This window comes from Moschus berezovskii, chromosome 14, assembly GCF_049115385.1.
Source record: "Moschus berezovskii isolate FMDL1 chromosome 14, NW_MosBer_1.0, whole genome shotgun sequence".
NCBI lineage: Eukaryota > Metazoa > Chordata > Mammalia > Artiodactyla > Moschidae > Moschus > Moschus berezovskii.
The window spans coordinates 72,753,724-72,772,232 of NC_142473.1; positions in this window are offsets into that span (position 1 = coordinate 72,753,724).

Consider the following 18,509-nt stretch of genomic DNA (forward strand, 5'->3'; position numbering starts at 1 on the left):
ATGGGCAACCCTTCTTTGGAAGATATCTTTTGTATAGTAGAAGGCAAAGAGCAAGATACCTGATAGAAATGTTTGACTCCTCTTTGAAACAACTGCCCAGATGTTGTGTGTAAGCCAACTCACATATCACTGATCAAAAAAAATCACATAATTAATAGGAAGGGACATACAGTATTCTTGACAGTAGAGGGAGGAACAATTATTTGAAACCATAGGACAATCCCCTAAATTTTGAAATGAAGATATTGGGAGAAGTTTCAGAACAGTCATAGATAATCCATGGGGCATAGATCTGAATGTTTCTATTTGAAAGAAATCTGTAAGTATATATTTTGATTTGTTATTTTGAGTCTTTACATTTTTACCTTGTAACTGACTGTCCATACCCCCTTTCAAAGTAAAAAAAAAAAAAAAGAAAACACCTACTGATGAGGGCACTTTCAATTTTTTGGATTAAAGTGCTGCCTACTAAACCAATAGCAAATTTTAAGTGGCATTCCCTTCTTTGTTTAATAGCATTTGCCTAAACAATTATTTTAATATTTGTTATTTTTAGTTTTATATAAAATCAATATAAAAAGATCATGTAATTTTTGTAAATTTTGTACAATCAAAGCAAAAATTGATTTAATTGGAAATGTTAAATAAAATTAACCTTGGATTTATGCTGAGCTACGTGGACATTCAATTGACACAGGCAATAATAAAATTTTAAATGTAAAGAGTAGATTTAAAAGCAAAATTTAATCAGTGATTTCATTTGTACTTTTTTAGGTCATGAGAACCTTCAAACATTCACAATTTATAATCTACTTGATAAATTTTTATAGCTTAAAGTTTAATGGTAAATGACAATATATCCCCAAAAAATGTCAGATAATGCTAACAAAAGAAAATAAACAATAAAGGGAGATAGAGAAAGCTGGAGATAGTTGGAATTTATATAAAAATAGACAGAGAAGGACTTAGTGAAATATATAACGTTTGAGTAAAGACCTGAATGAAGTGATGAAGGTAGCTATTTTGATAGTTAGGGAAAGAGAATGCAATGCAGAGGGTTCAGTGAATGCAAAATTAATTATGCTCTACAGTGAGAAGTCAGTGGAAAATCAGCAGGTACTTGGAGACCCAAATGGTATAAAATGTATTGAAACTCTTGGAGATGGAATAAATAAAGCTATTCATTTGGAAAAATATATCTTTCAGGAGCATAGGGAATGTTGTGAAAACAGAAAAGGTAGAATTAAAAGAAAAAAAAAACAGTAATAGGACCTTATGGAAACCTAGACAATAGATGATAAATTGTAGCAGACACTGTAGGTGGTTGAGTCCAGGGAGCTCTATTTCCCTTTTTCCTCCTGAGATAACTAGCTTTATAGAGTGTTTCCCATAGTAGAAGTTGTTCTTAACTTAGAGGCCTGGCGTGCTGTGATTCATGGAGTCGCAAAGAGTCGGTCCCGACTGAGCGACTGAAATGAACTGAACTGAACTGAACTATGACGTTCCCATAGTTCTCCATCCCATAGTTGAAGAAAAGATGCCTATCCCTAACTTAAAACTTAAATTTTAATTGGGTAAGCCTTGTAACCAGTTTAGTAGTAGAAATGTGAACTGGTTCTTGCAAATGGAATTAAGAAAAATTTCCTGAGGATTTCTAGTTCATGTTTCTGCCTTGATTAAAAATACAGAAAGAAATGCCCTTGTCTCTAATGTTTTTCTGAATAGTCTTGTATACTGGAATACCAGACCATTTTTCATTTATGATGGGACCAAACCTTAGGGACAGCATCTTAATACATATTGAACTGTGAAGATAAAACGTATAAGGAACTGCACATTTGTTGATGTTGCTGAGATGAATTCAACAACCTTGGAATTGCCACAGTTTAGGACTTCATTTAAATGACATTATAATAATTTTATATTGTTAAAATCAATGGATTTGAGATCTTTGCCTTATAGCACACAATCTAACTGAAACACGAAGGGAAGCAGTAAGAGCATATAGTAGAGCAGGAATGAGGGGTGGAAATAAGTAGCAAGATAACCTAACTTGATTAGAAAGTTTCCATCTACCAGATGTTATTTTGAGCATTTGGCAGGTATTAATTCATTTAATCCTCACAACTACCCTGAGAAATAGGCTAAATTTCCTCCAGAAAAACATGCTTAATTTCCCTTGGCATTAAGATACTGCTGAAAAATGGCTGACCATAAAGGTGCTACATTTCCCAGGCACCCTTGCAGGCAGGGCTTGTGATGTGACTGCATTTTCATAATCAACTCAATGTGAATGGGATGGATATGGAACGGTTCCAGGCTTAATCTGTACAAATCTTTTCCATGATACTGCCCGAGGACCTTTTCCACTTCTGGGTGACTGACCTTAGAAATGAATGTTCGAAATGGCAAAGTCACCAATATCCTGTATTTTTTGATGGCTTCATGGAGGAAGTATCCTTGGTAACCTGCTAACACACTCTTACCTGCTGAGTAAAATACTGCCATGAAAGTAAGAGATGTACTTATTATTGAGCTAGGAATACTGTTCCACTGTGATGGAGCTTTCTGTATTTTTGTTCCATATGATATAACCATTCTCTAATTGGAACCTGGAAGCTGAAATAGGTGTGTCTGTGTGTGAGTGTGTTGTGTGAATGTTTACGTGTGAGAATACACAATCCTGGTGGGATTTTGGTACTGAAGTAGCATTGGAATAAAATAACTGGAAACATCTCTTCTTTCTACTTGCTCTGGATCCCTTTAAGTGACTTTTAAAAGAAGATAAAATTTTTATTATTTTAAAAATATTTATTTATTTATTTGGCTAAGCCAGGTCTTAGTTGCAGTACCAGGGATCACTAGTTGCAACATGCAAATTCTTAGTTGCAGTTTGGGGGATTTAGCTCCCTATCCAGTGACTGAACTCAGGCCCCCTGCATTGAGAGCGAGACGTCAGCCACTGGACCATCAAATTATTTTCTTAATAATTAGTTAAAAACCACCTGTGAAATCTTTTTGAAAGCATTATTTGTCTTTAACTATTTTTATGTATAAATTTTGTATCTCCAAATTTATATTTGAAGATTCATTGTGTTGCTTTAATTTGTCATAGTGATCAGTTATTGCATTAATTGATTGTTTAGATCTGAGCATAACAGTGTCACACAATATCTTCCTCTCTATGGTTGGCTTACCCATTATCTTGAAGGTGTGTGTGTATTTTTTTCCTCCTATTTCTTTTATGCCAGTTATTTAATGATTTAGTTGTTTTATTTTCCTTTTTGCTAAACAAATATTTAAGTTTATTTTTAATTCTATTGCTTTTTGTTTCTCTATTCACAAATTCTCACTTTTAGATTTTTTAAAAAATCAGATTATTCTACTTCTGTAAGAGATTTGCATTCTATTTATAAAATCTTGAATTTATATTCATTACTTTAATGATATAAACTATGAAATTCATAATTTCCTTTAACAATTTTATCCCTATATAATTTGTTTTGATGTATAGTTTTTCATTATCCTTAGGTTAGTTTGGATTTCCTTTTTGATATGATAACTGTTTAAGATATTCAAGGTGCTTAAAACAAAGTTCTGTTTCCTAATGACAGCATGTTGTTGTTATTTTGAATTAGCCTCTAGTTTTATTATATTTTCCTGTATACTATTTCATCAGAATGAGAATCATTGAGGTTCTCTTGAAAACGCAAAGCAAAATGAGTTTGAGGATTATTCCTTCAATACTTGAAGGTATATCTTCTATGCTCAAAATAGAATTTTATGTATGCTAATCATTTTTAATATAATATAAAGCTCTGCATTAAGGTCTTTATTTATGTAAAAAGTATGATATTTATATGATATGAACTATAGTTCCCTTAAATAGGTATTTATATCCTTACTTACAAGTATAGATCAAGGTTCAAAATTCAGTTGCTCAAGGAAGAGATGAATGTTATCTGGCAAATTTCATGTTTTCTATTCCTATTCTGTACCACCTTCCTCAAATTGCAGATTTCTACACCCAAGTCTCCTGCTTCTTTTTCAAAGGGTTTTACAGTAACTGCTAGTCTGTGAAATACTTTTGCTTGCTATGGTTGCTTCTGCTTTCTAATCATCACACTCAAATTCTAATTCAATTTGATTAGCCTAAATGTAGGGTTATAATCAACAGTTTGTAGCACAGGTTACTCTTTACCTAAAGTAAGGAAGGGACATGCCTAGTACTTAAATTATCATGAGAAATGATGCTTTAATACCAGTTATTAAGTTTCATACGTTGGATGGAGTTCTGATACTCAGTATAGACTGGAATAAATTTTTATTGCAAGTAGTATCTTCTCTTAATCACAGTGCTTGGTTATTAAAAACACTAATTTTTATCTACTGAGACCCAAACAATTGTTTGTGATCCCAACCATCAGTTTATGGATCACCCATCTTATAAATCTTAATGCATGCTAAAGTAGTTTGTTCCCTTTGGAAATGTTAACATGTTCTATGTTTTATTTTCTGTTTAAATTTTGCCTCTCTAATTCTACCTTATTACTCAGTATAGGATGATGTGGTATTGGAAAGAGAGTTGTTAATGGATAGAATTGAAAAATTTGTCACGTATGTAGGTAAGATACTCAATTTTCTGAAACTTATTAATAGTTTCTCCATCTTATAAAATCATAATAATAGTACCACTTACTAGGTTTGGGAGCTACATTGTATACATTAAACACTCAATAAAATTCAGACACTGTCTCCTTTATAAATTAAGCCATCTCTGTCAGGTAGCCCATTCTAACTGAATAGCCCAAGCTTTTCTCTACTGCATTCCAGTCCTTATTTCAGCCTGAGATAGAGACAACCATCTTCTGTATTTAAGCTGCAGTACTAAGCAGGGTATACCAAGTCTTCCAGGGGATGGAAGCTATTTCCTCTCATCCAGGAGTAGAACTTCACATTTTGTGCCAAATGGCTATGATTAGATGATCCATATCTTGACATAAAATAAGGAATGCCTTGATTAAGATCCCCAGATGCAAATTACCCCAGAAATAAATGATCCAGCATTCAAAAATATATGCATATATGATTTGAATACTTACGGGTGATCTGACCACAGAATTACTGGTAGAGCCAGAAGTTTTGCTAGCATCTTTCTGCAAGATGGTCCTTCAAAAGAAACATAGCCATGCATTAAATAGCCTCAGTTCAGTTCAGTCGCTCAGTCGTGTCTAACTCTTTGAGACCCATGAGCTGCAGCATGAGGCTTCTCTGTCCATCACAAACTCCTGGAGCATACCCAAACTCATGTCCATCAAGTCGGTGATGCCATCCAACCATCTCATCCTCTGTCGTCCCCCTTTGCTCCTGTCCTCAATCTTTCCCAGCATCAGGATCTTTTCAAATGAGTCAGTTCTTTGCATCAGGTGGCCAAAGTATTGGAGTTTCAGCTTCAACATCAGTCCTTCCAATGAACACCCAGGACTGATCTCCTTTAGAGTGGACTGGTTGGCTCTCCCTGCAGTCCAAGGGACTCTCAAGAGTCTTCTCCAACACCACAGTTCAAAAGAATCAATTATTCGGCACTCAGCTTTCATTATAGTCCAACTCTCACATCCACACATGACTACTGGAAAAACCATAGCCTTGACTAGATGGACCTTTGTTGGCAAAGTAATGTCTTCGCTTTTTAATATGCTGTCTAGGTTGGTCATAACTTTCCTTCCAAGGAGTGCTGCTACTGCTACTGCTAAGTCACTTCAGTCGTGTCCGACTCTGTGTGACCCCTCAGACGGAAGCCCACCAGGCTCCCCCATCCCTGGGATTCTCCAGGCAAGAACACTGGAGTGGGTTGCCATTTCCTTCTCCAATGTGTGAAAGTGAAAGTGAAGTCGCTCGGTCATGTCCGACCCTTAGGGACCCCACGGACTGCAGCCTACCAGGCTCCTCCATCCATGGGATTTTCTAGGCAAGAGTACTGGAGTGGCTTGCCATTGCCTTCTCCGAAGAGTCTTTTAATTTCATGGCTGCAGTCACCATCTGCAGTGATTTTGGAGCCCCCCCAAAATAAAGTCAACCACTTGTTCCACTCTTTCTCCATCTATTTGCCATGAAGTGATGGGACTGGATGCCAAGATCTTAGTTTTCTGAATATTGAGCTTTATTAAATATCCTAAAGTATAAAAAATGGGCTTCCCAGGTAGTGCTAGTGGTAAAGAACTTGACTGCAATGAAGGAGATGCAAGTTTGACCCCTGGGGTGGGAAGATTTCCCCTGGAGGAGGAAATAGCACTAGCTTGGAAAATCCCAAGGACAGAGGAGCCTGGTGGGCTACAGTCCATAGGGTGGAAAAGAGTAGAACATGGCTGAAGCGATATAGCACACACACACAAGGTGTTTAAAAATACCAGTATCCCATTACTGTAATATGCTCCTAAATTTGAAAACCACTGACATACAACATATCATTTATTCTCAACAAAATTCAGTGAGGGTATGCTTTCTTTATTTTTTATTCTGTGTTTTTAATTTTTATTGAGGTATAGTTGATTTATAATGTGCTATTTTCAGGTGTACAGCAAAGTGAATCTGTTATACATATACATATATCCACCCTTTTCCAGATTCTTTTCCCATGTAAGCCATTACAGAGTATTGTGTAGAGCTCCCTGTGCTGTACAGTAGGTCCTTGTTAATTATCTATTTTATATATAGCAGTGTGTATATGTCAATCCCAATATTCCAGTTTATCCCTCCCCTTCCCCCTTTCCCCTTATTAACCTTCAGAGGGCATTCTTGCTACATCCACTTTTCAGATGAGGAAAACAAAGGTCAGAAGAAAGAGGCTTCCTCAAAGTCACATAAATCTAGTGCTTTGAGAGAGTTGAGATCTAACAGTTTTCTCCCTCCAGAACCTCTCAAATGGAGACCGTTTTCCATAAATGAGGACAAAATGGAGAAAGCCTGTCTTTGAAGTAATATAGAAAGTATATTACTATCTGAAAATTAAATACAAAATAAGTCAATGGACAAACATACCTTTAAAAGAAAAGTCAAAAGAAAAAAATGCCTTCAAAGCAAAAAATGGCTCTCCTGGTGGCTCAGACAATAAAAAATATGCCTGCAATGCAGGCGACCTGGGTTCAATCCCTGGGTTAAGAAGATACCCTGGAGAAGGGAATGGCAACACACTTCAGTAGTCTTACCTGGAGAATCCCATGAGCAGAGGAGCCTGGCAGACTAGAGTCTGTGGGGTCTCAAAGAGTTGGACACGACTGAGACACTAATTAGCAGAATACTAATATAATAATAAAGAAATAATAATGGGGCTTTTTTTTTTACAGATTTTTAAAAAGAAATTGCTATAGATTAATATGTATTTTTCCAAAATTTTGTTTAATTCTAATGTACAATGTGATAGAATTTGTAGGGGTGGGAGAGGAGGACTGGTGGCTGAAAAAAGCACACAACATGAAAGTTCATGTCAATGTATGGCAAAACCAATCAATATAATATTGTAAAATAATTAGCCTCCAATAAAAAATAATAAAAAAATAAAAGGAAGCCCGACCCTAAAAAAATAAAATAAACATGAAATTTGAGAATTATGTTTTCTTTGGGAGACAAACCCAATATGCAGCCTGTCAGATAACCCTGAGGGACTGTTCAGAAGAGGTAAGGGAGGGGCTAGAACATATAGGAGTTTTTGCAACAAGGACTAGGTAGTCAGAACATCAAAATATTGCTGTTAATTAAAGAAAACCAGACATCTCAAGTTAATTTAGCACTTTTCTGTGTATGGAAAGATGCCAAAGTCTGGGTTCACTGAAATCATTCCTCTGATATTCCTCTGATATGCACTTCAGCTCTCTGGAGCCAGTATCTTATGTTTGTTCTTCCCGAATCTCCTCAGGTGCATCTTTTGGGGGTGGCTGCAGTGTCTGATGACCTGAGGGCAGCAGGCATTTTCTTTGCATCCATGTTCCCTCAGGGCTCACTGTTGGGGTGGCTGCAAGGTGATGGTTTGATGGCTGAAACATCCTTTGTTTACTGATATGTAGGCAACAGTTTTTCATTGATAGACTTTGGGTTATGGGTTATGAGGGTGGAACCTTTGTGAATGGGACTAGTGCTTTTGTAAAAGAGGCTCAAATTTAACTTACCCAAGAATAACTTGTTAATAAGAACTAACTTACCCCTTCTGCTTTGCAAGGACACAGAAAGTGGATGGACATCTATGAAGCAGGAAGTGAGCCTTCACCGTACACCAGATTGGCAGGTGCCTTGATCTTGTATTTTTCAGCCTTCAGAACTATAAGAAATAAATTTCTGTTGTTTATAAACCACACAATCTATGGTATTTTGTTGTAGCAGTCCACGCAGATGAAGTCAGAAACACAGAAAAAAAAGTCATAAAGATAAACTTTGTGCCTATTTCAAAATATTTGGGGAGAAAGTTCACTAGCCTTCCGAATCCAAATAAAGGAAAATATTTGTATGAGATATAGGAATAAACTACTAGCTTTTTTTTGCCTTTTCAGTGATATAACTAACACAAGAAAACTATAATCTTCTGATTATCACTTTTTTCTTTATATAAAAACATAATGAATATCAAATGTTGTTTTCTCTCCAGTATGATGAGTCATTTAAGGTGGACTATAATACATTCCATTTGGCATTTGTATTGTTTATCAGTGTATACGTTGGCTTTCTGGCTTATAGATCAGGATTTTTGACTTTTTTTTATCTGAGTTTGGCATATCTGATTTACTGAATCTCTTATGATTACTCAAGTCTCGTTTTGATAATCTCTGTTAAAATATTTTGAAATGTCCTCTTACTTTTAGGTACTAAAATTAATATTAGTACAGCAGAGTGCCATATTTCACATCTTTGTCATAAGCGCATTGCATAAGTCTGAATAGACTGAATAATGATTCAGTTCTCATTAGCCTAATATAATTAAAGTATTCTCTTTTAAACCAACCAAAATAACTAAGATTTTAATTAAAGCAGAGACATTGCTAATAAGGATGAAGTGAAAAGAACATTCAAAAGCTTTTGGTGGGAGTGTAAACTGTGACAGCCTCTTGAAATGAGTTTTTTTCAGGTATCACAAAACTTTAGTCCAACCCCATAATCCAAGACATAATATTACTTTTTACTACTTGAGTTTAGACACTGTAATCAAAGGGCAGGATGAGATAACTATAGCTGTGAATAAAGGTGGATACAGATACAAATGATACAGATACAGATAGATACAGCTGTAGATACACCTAGATCTAAGGTTAGATATATCGTACTCACGCATCTCTAGGTCACTTTTTTTGGTGCTTAAGGGAATTCATTTGAGCAAAGTTGGTCTAGAAACCAAATGAAAGAAGTAAGGAATAAAATATATCTAAGAAAAGTTCGCTCAGTCGTGTCCGACTCTTTGAGACCTATGGACTGTACAGCATGGAATTCTTCAGGCCAGAATACTGGAGTGGGTAGCCTTTCCCTTCTCCAGGGGATTTTCCCAACCCAAGGATCGAACCCAGGTCTCCCGCATTGCAGGCAGCTTCTTTACCAGCTGAGCCACAAGGGAAGCCCCAATATATCTAAACTGGTATATAATCACACCATGCTGTGATTATCCCAAATAAAGAGCAGAATTAGAGAGAAGCAATCAGAAAACAAATAGAGGACACTGAAATCCATCTTTCAGCTGGAGGCTACTTTTTTTGTTGTTGTTATTCAGTTTCTTGCTGCTGCTGCTGCTGCTGTCACTTCAGTCGTGTCCGACTCTGTGTGACCCCATAGATGGAAGCCCACCAGGCTCCCCCGTCCCTGGGATTCTCCAGGCAAGAACACCGGAGTGGGTTGCCATTTCCTTCTCCAATGCATGAAAATCGTGTCTAATTCTTTGCGATGCCATGTACTGCAGCGTGCCAGGATTCCCTGTCCTTCAGTATCTCCCGGAGTTCAATCAAATTTGTGCTCATTGAGTCAGTGATGCTATACAGAGAATGAATTACTTATGCAATGAGAAAGAACTAAGTTATATTCAGCAGCTTCTTTTAATTCCTTTTTTCCCCCCTATTCTGCCCCCCCTGAAATTTGCAGATAAAGAAATGATCATCAGTGATCAGTATGTTCCCATGAAGTGATTTACACAAGGTTCTATAGCTGATCACCAACTCAATGGACATGTATCTGGACAAACTCCAGGAGACAGGGAAGGATGGGGAAGCCTGGCACACTGCAGTCCATGGGGTTGAAGAGTCAGACACAGCTGAGCGGCTGAACAATTGTAGCTGATAGGTTGAAGAGGCAGGGCTGGAACGCTGAGGTCCTGATTATTCTCTGGTGGCTTTTTTTGAAGTTCAAACATTTTGTTTTCCTATATATATTACTTAGTACAACTTTTTTTTTTTTTGATACTTTGTGAGTTGCAAAGCAATTTACATTTCTTGCTTTTTTAACAGAATTGAGTTCACTGGGGACATTTATGTACAATGATTCAGTAATATGGCATTGTACTATAGATCATGTTATAGTTTTCCTGTCTCTAGCAACAGACCTCATGGCTGAAAAGCTAATCATTTTGTATAATTAGTCAACTCCAGGGCATCTCTGCCAAAATCATTTAAAATAACTGATTAACTACAGGGATACCTGAAGACTGAAATTGAATGAAAATACCAGGGGATGGGTCAAACTTTGCCGATGGGGCATAAGTATTTAATACTGGGGCTAGTGTGAGTTTTGCCAAAGAACCTGCAGGGAAGATTTGATTCGAGTTATAAACTGATGATTAAAAGCAGAAATGACAAATCAAATGACCTTTCTATAACAGAAGAGTAATGTTCTTGATGGAAGCTATATGTAACTCTTTAGTCTTGTCACACACAAAAATATAGTTTCATTATTTTACTAGCCATGTCAATAATATTCAAGGTTTAATTATCAAAACATCCACTGCATATATAGAGGCGCTAGTTTTAACCCCCTGACTTGAGCCAGTTAAGCTTTGATATAGAGAGAAATCTTTCATGCACACAAAAACAGGATGCTGGAGAAAGACTAATATTTCAGTTTCTATTTAATGGATATTTTTATAAATTTTCTGTTCAATGTCTCATAGTTATAAGGCATGGAATCTGAAGTTCAAACTATCTAAGATGCTTCCTATTGTTTTGCACCTGATGTGATATCACGAGCTTCCCGGGTGGTCTAGCGGTAAAGCATCCACCTGCAATGCAGGAGATGCAGGAGAATCGGGTTCCATCCCTGGTCAGGAAGATCCCTTAGAGAAGGAAATGGCAACCCACTCCAGTATTCTTACCTGGAAAATCCCGCAGACGAGGAAGCCTAGTGGACTATATTCCATGGGATCCCAAAGAGTTGGACATGACCGAACACACACGCAGGGCCTTATCAGGGTGATACCATGAAAATAATTAATCTTACATATATGATTCTAACCTCCTTGTTCATTTCAATTTTTTCCACTAAATCATATTTTTAATTACCCTTTGATCTTATATGAGCAGTCTGTGGAGTACATGTGCATAACACTTACAGGTACTAGCTTTATCACATGTTCTTTTCCCAAATTCAAAAACACACCGTGACTTAAAAGACATCTTGAGGGTATTTCATACAGTTCACGATGAAATATTAGAGTTATGATCTGAAAACAATCCTTCAAAATATTTCTATTAGTGTTGTTGTTGTTTTTTACTATGGATATGTTATTTGCATCTGTTATTAACTGGATACATTCCAAATTGTGCGAGAATGAAAAGCTCTTTATAATTTTATTTATTTCAATCCACTCATTTGGGACCAAAGAGACATTGGTTTTTCTCACCAGTAATTTATAGTAGAACCATGATTAAGAACTCAAGACCATGTTTCCCCTAGCCCAAACTCCTGTGTTTCACAGGTACACTGCTCTAGGGAACCAACAGTGAACAACCTGCAATATTTTCAGAGGAACAAAATGGGGAAAATGTGCCCACTTTTGTACAGTTTGGATAAGGCAGTCTAGAATCTTCTGAAGACCAATAGCTCTAATTTTTAAAACCCCAAGGGAGGCCAAAAAATCAGATTCATATTAATTTATTCTTTATAGACAATGTAATAATTGAAATCAGATCATCCAATCCAGCATAAGGTGTTTAACAGAATTTTAGAAATGATGGTTCTAGAGATGTCCAAAGGTTTAACATATGTTTGATTGACTGTTTTTCCTTTTTCACCTGTCTATAAAACCTTATAGACAGGGGCGATATCCTATCCATATTTATTTTTAAATACCTACTATAATACCTCAGATGGAGTAGGTACAGAATATTTAAGAATCATTTTTGTAAATAAAAAAGTAAACTAATCAAGAACACAGAATGTATGCTGTGAATACAGCTTCATGGTTCCACTGAATGTCGTTTATAGATTTCTTCACCATATATTTATAGAGGACACCCTGTAGCAGGCATTGTTTTTGACACTGAGGATAGAGTGGAGTGGTGATCAATGCAAACTCAAATCCTTGGTTTCATTGATTTACATTGTGTTGGAGGGGAAATAAAAATCAAAGAGTCAGGAAAACTCAGCTAATGATAAACACTGGAAGGAATTTAACACACAGTAATAGGCTAGAGTGTGACTTAAACCCACTTACTGTCTATCATGTGGAATCACACTTTCTGTGTCTTGGGTCCTTTGATTTTTAGGGAAATTGGTTAAGATACCTTTTCCTTGTCTTCTCAGTAGTAAAAAATTAAAAATAATATAATATATATTAATGTTACATACACATTATGCTAAAATTGCAAAAATACAATGAGTTTTAATAAGGTGAAGTCATATATCCTTCCCCAACTATATTATCCAAATGTCAATAAACAAAACTAGACCCCCGAATCAATTAGGGAATGGTATGCCAACTGCCAAATGGAAGCCACAGAGGGAAATGAACCTTTCGCCTGATTACATTATCATTATTGATATGGGCTGTCCTTTCCCTGATATAAATTTCCTGCCTAAGGTCCTTAGTAATAGTTTCTTTTCCCCATATTTATGAGGTTAAATCAGCATCCTTCATGTTTCTCTTCTTGACATATTAATCTGTTATTATTCCCCTTTACACAAGCTTCCTCCCCCACTCCTACCACCCCGCCAAAAGCCTGTTTTGCTTCACTTAAGGTTTATTAGTCAGAAATGGAGCAAAGGGTACAAATGAGGTCTTGCAAGTTTCCAGCTGTCAGAAAAATCAGCCAGCTGTGATTGATTAATAGAAGAATGCATATGATTTGCAGTGCAGAACCCAGCTGCAGTTGTTTAATACGATTCTGTCAGCAAAACCTTCTCAGCTGACAATCTTTATAGAACAGCCATCTGTTTTTGAGGATTACAAATACTTTATCAAAATATTTATGACATGTTTCCTCTGAAAGATGCTATCTTATCCCTTTCAATAGATTAATGCCTTAAGGGTAACTGCAAAGCTAAGTAGAGAGAAAAACTTCACTTTAAAATTCATCTCAGTCAAAAACAAACCCATGCTCATTTTTCCCTGCTGTCACTAGGTTATTAAATTAATATCAGCTGAAGTTGGTTTCACTTTTATTCACAGATTTTAAAATCGACTGAATGAAGAAATAGCTTATATTTAAATAGCTAATTTGATGTTCAAATACATCTCTCTTTTATCAATCATGTGTGCCTATATAAAAATTAATGATCAATTCTAAATGAGTATTTGGAAATTAGAAGTTATGTCTTCTTAATTTGCTGGAAGATGTATTTGTAGATTTACAAACAGAATGATTTTTCCTTTCTAATGAAATTAGATAAAATATATTTTTTAAAAGGATATGTTTGCAACGTGGTTAAGATGAAAGCAATTTTTCTGAAGTTTATTCAGTTTTCTAAAGTTTCTGAAGAAATCAGTTTAGAGTTTTAATTCGCTTTAGCTTGGTTTTGCCATGACAAAAATTGTTTCTGTACTGAATGCAGTAAAGAAAGAATATTTTGAAAGAATTATAACAAAAGATATAAGAATTATACTCTTAATCTTCATCTAAGTTTATGAAAAATGAACTTCTAAATACATCAATATAAGTAACTGGAATTTGTCTCAGTAAATCACTTTTTTTCCATAACTTGCATCAAGTTTTGACTTTTTCTTTGTATACAGTATAGTTTTTATTTTTTAAATTGTTTTGGTTGATTTTTTCCTAGTATATACTGTTATTTTACTTGAGAACAAAAGAATAGGCTAAGAAGCAGTGTTCTTTGTTGTGAGTCAGATTTCCGCCTAAGAAACTGGAAGTGGTTTTAGTTTAGATGTTTGTTGTCCCCTCAAAGCTCAGTTGGTAAAGAATCTGCCTACAATGCAGGAGACCCAGTTTGATTCCTGGGTCAGGAAGATCCCCTGGAGAAGGGATAGGCTACCCACTCCAGTATTCTTGGGCTTCCCTTGTGATTCAGACAGTAAAGAATCCTTCCGCAATACGGGAGACCTGGGTTTGATCCCTGAGTTGGGAAGATCCTCTGGAGAAGGGAAAGGCTACCCACTCCGTTATTCTAGCCTGGAGAATTCCGTGGACTATATAATCCATGGGGTAGCAAAGAGTCGGACATGACTGAGCGACCTTCACTTTTACTTTGCTGTTTTTATTTATTGATTTATTATTTGCCTCACATGTTAGACCTGAAAGTAAAATGATTTTTCCCCTTCTATGAAAATCACTTTGGGGAGCAATATTTTTTTAAGTTACAAAAGTGGAATATTATTTAAACCTATGTATCATTTATATATATTTTAATAGAGGTAATATGCAGTCTGATTTATTTTTTAAATTCTATCTCAGAGTTTACAATTTGCTAAGACAATACTGTGTTCAGCAAAAAACAATCTATGCTAGTGAGATTAAATAGTTTACAGTCTAGTGAGAAGGCCTGGAGTGGATAATTATGGATCCTGTAAATTGAATTTTGGATTTAGATAGACCTGGTTTGAAGGTCAACTGTGATACCCATTGGACTGTGATTTAGAAATTACTTCCCTAACTTCTCTGACACTTAGTACAACCTGGAGATGATTAGCATCAACCCTACATTTTTCCTGCTTTAGTTCAAAGGGAAAGTGGAGACCACCTGTGAAAAGAGAGGAGCACGGTAACTGGCACATAGAAACTTAATCAACATGACTTCTCTGTTCTCATAGAGCAAGAAACAGATCATCTTATCAAGCAGTTGCATAGAAATATAGAAACACAGAGTGATAAAGAGGTTAATTATAAAAATCTGAGAAGCTTTAATTTGAACTAAATACATATTAAATGCACATGTGCTAAAAAGTGAGAGGAGGTGGATTTATATGCAATTTCTGTCCAATATTCTTTGATCTTAATAAATATTATTCCTTTCAGTTTTATTCAAAAGTGAGCTACTATATTCTTAATAGAGTCCTAATTTCAGACAAAAGAGAAAGAGCTACTAGGTAAATGAAATTTAAACCCAATTGGAATAAGTGCAATTGAGATGAAATGGGAATTGCACTGAATATCATCCCATGTGGTTTAAGTTAAATTCAATATACTGCAATGTGAATTATGTTTTCCTCTGACATTACAAAAGCTGGATAATTTACTCAAAAAAGTTAGGGAGGAACAAAGGAAAAATCAAATTGATGTCATTTTTCTTCATATAAAGTAAGGGAGACTTTGTTAAAATGTGTTTTAAAATATGGCATAATATATGCTGGAAAAGAGTGAGTCAAAGGATTTGCCAACTGAGAGCTAAAAGAAAAGCAAAACAAAAACTTGATCTTAGTACAGCTCTATATAACCAAACTATCAGATTCCCCTTTACACCATGTTTATTAATTCCATGCCTTGGTTCACTTGTCAAGTCTTCCCATGATATTCATTGTAACCTGACTTTTTCCAGGTAAAAATGTTGGTGGTGACCAAAAGGAACACCTAGTGCCGAGCCTTAAATGTTATGGGAAATACTATCTATGTCAATTCTTATTCTTTATGCACATGTTCTCTACATTACTTTCTATTTCACTGAATTTCCTCCTATCTTCAGTAATTAGAAACATTATCACTGTAAATTCAGCTGACTTTTTCCTTTATTGTCAATTCTTGGTTGTACCATATATAGTTGCTGGGAAAATGAACAATCATACAAAAATAGATTTGTTATTAATAAATGAGAAAAGAGAATCAGTAGCTCCACAGAGAGCAAAGATAATGCATCAATATCTTGTGTTATGATAAAATGCATGACATGTTTTATGCTGACTGGGGGAGATAAGGAGACCTACATCTTAGCTGGGCTTCCCAGGTGGCTCAGTGATAAAGAATCTGCTTGCAATGCAGGAGCCACAGGAGAAACAGGTTAGATCTCTGGGTTGAGAAGATCCCCTGGAGGAGGAGGTGGCAACCCACTCCAGTATTCTTGCCTGGAGAATTCCATGGACAGAGGAAACCGATGGGCTACAATCCATGGGGTAGGAAAGAGTCGCACAGGACTGAGCGACTGAGTGTGCACACATGTCATAGCTATCATAAGAAAGTGATTTACATTTCCATGTACTGACTTTCAGCAATTTCAGAAAGTTATAGGTACAGGTAAGAAATATTCTATGAATATTAGAGAGATTATCAATGTTTCTTGGAAGTGTTGCTATTGTATTGCTTAAAATAATGTTTATTGCTTTAGTCATTAAATTAATACTTTTGTGAATAATTAAAATGCAAAAAATTTAAAAGTACATTAAAGTCACCCATCAACTCAACATCTAAAGGAAGAAAAATATTTTAATTGCTATTTTTCAGTGTTTTATATACACACACACATATGCATATGCATCTCATCAAGCACATATATACAAAGGATAAATTTATTTCTGTGCATATACAAATATCATTTGTATCATATAGATCTTTCAGTATCTAGTTTTTTATTATATCTTTCACTTCACATACCATGACTGTTTTTAAAAAACATATTTGAAAATAATAATGTCAACTAATTATTTCAACAAGTATTTTTTCAGTAACCGTTATGTACCAGGCACATATGTACATGTCTGGACTTCAACAGTGAAACAGAAGGCAAACACCTGTTAGTAACACCCACAAAAGAAAATTAGAAGCTCTGCTCTTATAGAGCTTCTTTTCTAGAAGCAGAAGATAGGCAATAAGCACTAAAAAAATAAAGAAGTTGGTAATTTAGTATAGTAAAAATATAATTAGGACTGTGAAAACCAAGAAGAAAAAGAGCAAGAAAGAGAGGATTATGTGTTAAATTTTTTAAACACCCTTGGTGTTTAAAATTTTTAAACACCTTGGCACTTTAAAAAGCTTAAACTTTCTAAACACCTCATTGAGAAAGTGAGATTTGAGAGACTTGGTGGAGGTGAGAAAGTGAGCCCAGGGAAAATGGAAGAGAATTTTGGAAAAAGGATGGCCAGTGTGTGAGCCCTAAGCAATGAGTGTGCCAGATGTGTTCCAGGAGTTGCACGGGGACTCTAGTGGCTGGAAAGGAGTGAGAGAAGAGTGTATCAGTAAGTGCTGGAGGTGCGACACCCTGTTTTGTCTTATGAAGTTGCTGCTTTTACTTTGAGTAACATCATAAGATTTCAAGCAGGGATGGCTTCATGAGTGTGTGACCAGTATAGTCCCACAAGGTCCCACACTCAGAAGGGTTCTGTGGTTAGGTTTAATATAGTCATTCTTTTGCACTTATAATTATTTTAATTTTGAATTTGGGTTCTGTAAGTGGGTTTCCCCAATGGCTCAGCAGTAAAGAATCTGTTTGAGTTGCAGGAAACACAGGTTTGATCCCTGGGTTGGGAAGCTCCCCTGGAGCAGGAAATGGCAACCCACTCCAGTATTCTTGCCTGGAAAATCCCATGGATGTAGGAACCTGGTAGGCTACAGTCCATAGCGTCACAAAGAGAAGGACGTGACTGAGCACACATGCATACAAGGAATCTTATAGGACCATGGAGGATGCTCTGGGATGGTGTGCTTAAAGCTTCAATTCACTTGGAATCCCACCTCTTGTCTCCTCCCCAGCTTATTCGGATGGGTTTTCAGCTCTCTGGCCCCTGGCACTCCAGGGTCACCCAGCCTCCTGTATACTGCCACCAACAGAGAGCTGATGCTCACCTCTGCTGGGCTAGTGACCTAGTAGTATTGGTGAAAGAAAGCCCCCGTTCTGCTGTCATCCTCTGTGCCTTGTAGAGACCTGGGCATGGTGAGGGAAAATGGGGTCAGGCACAAACCCCATGGTGTGTCTGATGGGGTAAATCTGCAGCTTTTCCTATTGTGGAGTGGCAGACAATTAGTGAGGTACTCTAGCCATCTCCCCCACCTCTACCCTATCAAGTACCTAGCATTTCAAGATGGAAAAGGAAGCCTCTTGGGGTCGATCCACACCTGTGCCGATCTGCTATGTATTGGGATGGAGGGTGTTAAAAGTGTTATAAAATATAA